A 6,481-nucleotide genomic window follows, 5' to 3' on the forward strand; every position below is an offset into this window, starting at 1 on the left:
GACCATGAACTCCTGCCCCAGGGTCTTCAGGAGAGAGAACCAAAGCCATCCGCCTGCCTAGCTGTGGAATTTCACTTCCTGTCACATTTTACTGACTCACATGCTATTGCATTCAACTACATAATGCATTCACATTTTAATAATAAAAAGCGTGTGCTTTTGTACTCCAGATTATTTTAATAAAAGTGATGCTGCAGGAAAGTGCATGTCGCCTTGCAATTCCACCAAAAGCAATTTGAGTCGTCAAAGTAAAAAGCCCAAGCCGTTTCAGACCTGTCCACTGCATTCCTTTCTAACCTCCTCTCCTCTCGTCAACCCATAACTTTAACTTTTTGCTTAGGTAATAGCAAACTGTACAATTGGCATTTTCAGAACACGCCAGGCGGTGTAATCCGTGCCTGCCCTTGTAGCTCCATTCTTGACATTTGAATTGCCACCCCAGAAGCATCTTCCCTAAGCTGTGTTACTTCAGGACAAGGACTGTACCTTTTTCTTTTTGTTGCTCCAGCTTCCAGCACAATGTAGTGGGGACTCAGGAAACACTCTTTAAAGAAATGAACAAATGAATTCTACGTACATCTAATTTCTCTAATGTTCTGTGAACCTTGCATACAAGTCAACCTTAATGTTTAAAATTCATTATAATGTATTTACCTATCTTTCCCTCTAGACTGAAATTGTCTCCATCGCTTTTCTATCCCCATGATCTAGCACAATGCATGCTTAAGTCATGTTTTAACAAAAAAAAGAAGAAAAGATCCTATTTCTTAGCTACTCTCACCTTATAATCTTTATTTTTAAGATTTTTCAAGCTTTATTATAGCTCCTGGCCCCCTTACTTACAACTAGCATCTCTATTGCAGACTTAGCAACACCTAGCTGATGGCCTTTTAGCCCCTCTACCTAGAGTGTAAGAGTAATTTGTATTCAGTATTGCAGAGCAGTGAAGTGCACGTGGTATGAACTTAAGCTATCCAGGTTGGAAACCCAGCTCCATCACTAATCAGCTGTGAGCCTTGTGCAATTCCTTTAACCCCTCTCAGCCTTCATTTCCTAATCATAATAGTGTTCTTGTAAGATTTACACAAGTGCACAAGTAAAGTTTCTAACAGAAAGAACTCAATAAGCATTAGCTAGTACAGTTACTGAGGTGAAAACAAGTTAAAGTTTACATAGAATATATTGTAAGTTGCAGAAATCTCAAGCTATGTCTTGGTGTTAGTATGAGACCATGGATAACGACATGGATTTTTCAGATTTTTTAAAAATAACCACAAGTACCTGTGTGAGCCTCTCCTAATCGTAATGAAATCAACCTCTCGTAAACTTTCTGTCTGCATTTTAGAAAATACAGAAACAGGTTCATTGACATTGTGCCTTGTCTGGATTCATGCAGTAAATGGTGGATAGTTTCTTGGCCATACTAGTTTGGGAAGCCCGTGAAGTATCCAGGTGAAGAAGACAGTTGGATACGCCCATCTAGAGTGGAGGGCTGAGATATGAGTGAGAGCTGTGGAGTTTAGAATCACTGGCATATAGACAGTAACCGAGGCCGTAGGAGTGGTTGAAGTAGTCCAGCGAGAGCGTGCTGTGTGAGAAACACGGAGCAGATAGTGGACTTCTGACACCTAGTCCTGCTCTGGTTTCAAGGTTGAATTCTCTATTGGGAGGGAGAGAGGGAAGAGGGAAGCAAGGTTGGCCTATGTGTCTAGCAATGTAGCAAATGACTCTGAAAAGACAATGTACAATATATCTCCCCTATGCTCCTACAGTTTTACCCTCCATCCCTCTCCACCCCACTGTATACTCTGGAAAGCTGATCAGTATACACCAGCATCAACAAGGCTCCCATGCCCTCTGGATTGCATTTGGGTTTGGCTAGTGGGGAACTCTAACAGGAAATTGAGGAAAGGAGAGAAAATGAAATCAGAGCATTCATTCTCCATCTTCCATCCCTAGGAGGTTTCCTGGGACTGGCTATATTCCTAGATGAAGGGCACAGTTCCTTTCTAAATGGCCAACTTCAGAACTAAAGGCATAAAATCTCAGGTGCTACTAGCCCTTGATTAATACTGTCCCTGTCATTCCCCTACACTTTAATAAATAGTCCCTTTGTAAATAAAACCTTGCCAAATGGTCCTGTTTTTAATGTTTCACTACATATTATATAAGATTATGAATGAGATAATAAATCTAATCAAAGTTGAAAACTCGTAATAGTTTTTCTCATTGTTTTGATTCCTTTTCACTTGTGAAAGTGTCTTAATTATATTTGTTTATTTACCAAGCATTTTTAAGAAAATAGAAGTATTATGAGCTTGACTTTAATTACTTTAAAGAAAATCTGTCCCTTTGTGTACAAATTACAGACTGACTGATCGGTCGCAATTATCAGGAAGTGAAATGTAAGATATTTTCCATATAATCTCCAGTACATCCTGTCAGGAAATGTTAGATATCATCATTGTATAATCATTGAGTGGCCACAAGAAAAAATTAATTTTTAATTTTAATCTTTTTCCACAAGGAAAAACTTAAGCAGTGATGGTGGCTGCTCAGGTGAAAGTAATGGAGATCGACATGAATGAGCATACAAAGGACAGCATTGTCCAACAGAAATATAATGTGACACATGAAATTTTAAATTTCCTAGCAGGCACATTTTTAAAAAGTAAAAAAAAAAAAAGGGTGAAATTAAGTTTAATAATATAGTTTTATTTATATAAAAATGTCCAAATATGTCCAAAATAATATCAGTGTGCAATGATTATAAAAATATTAGTGATATTTTCCATTCTTGTTATCATGCTAAGTCTTCAAAAGCTGGTACGCGTTTTACACTACAGCACATCTCAATTCAGACTAGCCACATTTCAAGTCCTCAGTAGCTGCATGTAGCTAGTTGCAACCACATTGAAGAGTGTGAAGAGAGAGCTGTGGCCTCAGAGAGTTGTCCAAACATAGAACCAAGTAAATTCATAGAGTGTATCAAAGAGTTACAGAGTAGATACTGCATGTAGAACATACCATTAGATGTTGGAAGATCATGCAAAACGTAAAGGGAAAACGAATTAATTGATTAGGAACCCCTGATTGTAGAATCAGTGCGAGTAACAACTTCCTTTATGATTCACAGTGGAATTTCATTTCCTTTACAAATTCCCTTTTTGTCTGTGGAGGAAACTTAATCTGCTTCCCCGGAGAAATTGTTGGGGAAGGAGCTGTGAAGGTTGAGGGGTGAGGCATCTGGTCATCTGTTGTCATCTGCCTGTGCTGCCATCTGCTGAGATGTTTTTGACTTTTCTGGATCTCAGTCACCCATCCTCTATCCATGTAGATTGCTCATGCATATCTGTCATTCCAAGTTCTCATTCTTAGCTAATTCTACTCTCCTCTTAAGTACCCAGGAAATATTCTATTCTTTCCATCTGAAGTGAGAGAAATCCACCCACTAGGGTCCACACTGTGGAGATCAGGGAACCTGTGAGATTGCCTTTGAGTCCTTTGCCTAGACACACTAGGTGGCCATTTCTTCTCATCCTGCACCCGACTATGTTCAGGAGCATCTAGACCCTTATTAGCTCTGGGACATTTCCCTGGGGATAGGAGGGAGGCTGGGGAGGGCAGGGCACACTGTCTCTTTGTACTCAGCTCTGGACCTTGACTCTGAATGATGGCATAGTCTTCCAACTCTTCCAAATAAAGACTCATCCTTGTACTTGGATTTGAAAATTCAAAGCCAAGAATTTGACTCTCCTTGTTAGTACCATTTATGATGACAATAAGCATAAAGTACTCCAGCTGCAGTCTACATCGAGGAGGTGTCATGGGGTAGCAAGAAATATTATTTTTACAGAAACATTTTTATTACATTAGTTTGTAACTTATTTAGAATGTTTTATAGAATTTTTTATTATTCTGAGGTATCAGTAAGAATGATATACCATTTAAGGAGTCTTTCATTCCACTTAGTTCAACTATAGCCTATTAAATTGAGGTTTAGAGATGGATAAGAAAGGGATGGGTTTCTCATATATTTATCAGAAAGTAGATCATTAACCACAATTAAATCAGTTCATTAAGTCCTAGGTAATTAATTCTCATTCTGCTGATTGTGGGTTAATGAGTCCTCTTTCACAAAGTCATTTGCAACAGGGCTGAAAGAAATGCAAAGCCTTGACTTTGTCTCTCTGTACACTCTGACAGGTGTCCGTGGTGATGGTGTCAGATTGTAACGGAAAACCTGCTCACACAGATTCATTCTGTATAACACGAATAGTTAAGAGCACCTGGTGCAGTCTTTTGCTGAGAGAATTATCTTGTTTATTTGTCTTTGAAATTTTGTTCCAGATGACTCAATGTCTGATCCATGGCTTGAGTCCTCACTACTCATTCTATGGTTTTCAGGTCATCATCACCATCAGGATCATCATCAGCGAGCTTATTAGAAATACAGAATCTCAGGCCCCAGCCCAGGTCTACTGAATCAGACTCTGTACTTTACCAAGATTCCCCAGATGAGGAAATGTGCTTTACAGCTTAAGAAGCACCTGTTTAGGCATGTGTGAGGGTGAAGCAGAAACTGCCTCTTACTGATAAAGAGTGTTCCCTATTAAATTATTAGAAAAACCACAACATCAGAATGAAGGAGAATATATTTCTCCATTGAGGCATAATGTAAAATAATTTTACAGGGATTTACTCAAAGATTACACTGAGAGTAAGAACATATTATGAATATAAGGCCTGCTGTGGGTTGAATTTTATCCCCCCCAAAGTCACGTGTTGAAGTCGTAATTCCCGGTACCTCAGAATGTGACCATCTTTGGAAATAAGGTTGTTGAAGATGTAATTAGCTATAATGAGGTCATACTGGAGTAGGGTGGGTCCCTGGTCTAATATGACTGATGTCCTTATAAAAAGAAATTTTGGGACACAGACAGGCACAAAAAGAGAACACCATGTGAAGAGGAAGACAGAGACTGGGGTGACGTGACAGAAGCCCAGGAACACCAGAGATTGCCGGCAAACCACCAGAAGCTGGGGGAGAGGCGTGGGACAGATTCTCCCTCTCAGCCCTCAGAACAAGCTAGCTCCGCTAACATCTTGATGTCAGACGTCTAGCCTCCAGAACCATGAGACAATACATTCCGATTGTTTAAGCCACCCAGTTTGTCATGGCAGCCCTACCAAAACAATGCGAGAGCCTTGAGAAATCCTCAGGGCCCTTCAATTCATCCCATAATGTGTGTTATGATTGTCTTCTGTTGAAAAGTTATGTTAAACCTAGAAACATAATATTTCTTTTGGAAAACAGCTCAATTTGTTGACAAGGATGCCAGTCTTTGAACATATGAACTTAAGTAGGCTTTCCTGCAATCTGAGAGTCACACAATTGCTGGAACATATTTCTATTGACAACATTTTGGAATGACATGTGTATAATTAACCCAGGAGGGGCTGAGACTCTCTTTATTTTTGTTAATTCTTCTCGTACTGTGGGATTCATAAAAAGAACAGCTCTCGCTGTAGTATTGAGCTAATTAAAAATCTGAAGTTGCTAATTTTTCTAGTGTTCTTCCTTACTAACATGAGGGAGCAAATCTTTGGTGTTTCCCAGAGCTGTCTAGAAAACCCTCAAAATAGTTTAAGTACAAAAGACATACTAACAGTTTTATGATTCTGAATTTGGGGACTGAATTTGGCAAAGGAAATACTAAAAAGAACTGTCAAAAGTAACGAGATGTCGGGACTCCCAGTGGTGCAACTGTTAAGTTCACACATTCTCCTCAGTGGCCCGGGGTTTGCCGGTTCGAATCCCAGGTGCAGACCTATGTACTGCTTGTCAAGCCATGCTGTGGCAGGCATCCCACACAAAATAGAGGAAGACGGGCACAGATGGCTCAGGGCCAGTCTTCCTTAGCAAAAAGAGGAGGATTGGTGGCAGATGTTAGCCCAGGGTTAATCTTCCTCAAAAATAAAAAAAGAAAAGAAAAAGTAATAAGATGTGAACAAAATATATGAAAATGTAAATATAAGAAATGATTGCAGGCTTGGTTCAGATTTCAATATTTAAAGTCAGCAAGTAACAAATAATAATAATTAAGAACTCTAAACTTTTCAAAAGTGAGACTTTTGTTGAAATAGATATCAGATCATGAAAAAAAGCACAAAAGATAATGGACTCTTGAGTAAGAATATTATGTGATATAAAAATCTTATTTTCCAGGAAAAACACACAGAAGGCACAGAATAATTTTTGCTGTTCCTTCCTAAAATCAGACTGTATGTTCAAAGTGCCCATTTAAGTATCTGATAAATGATAGTTGGATTAATTGTTTCATTGAGAAAGAAAATAAATACATTCCTCACTTAACTGTAGGGTCATTTCTTGAATCTGGTCATAGCTTGAGGGTTTAGAAAGGACTCTGGTTGGTTGGTTGGTTGAAACATAGACCAAAAGGTGCCCTATAGTAAATGC

The sequence above is a fragment of the Equus caballus genome, chromosome 3 (assembly GCF_041296265.1).
Source record: "Equus caballus isolate H_3958 breed thoroughbred chromosome 3, TB-T2T, whole genome shotgun sequence".
Classification (NCBI taxonomy): Eukaryota; Metazoa; Chordata; class Mammalia; order Perissodactyla; family Equidae; genus Equus; species Equus caballus.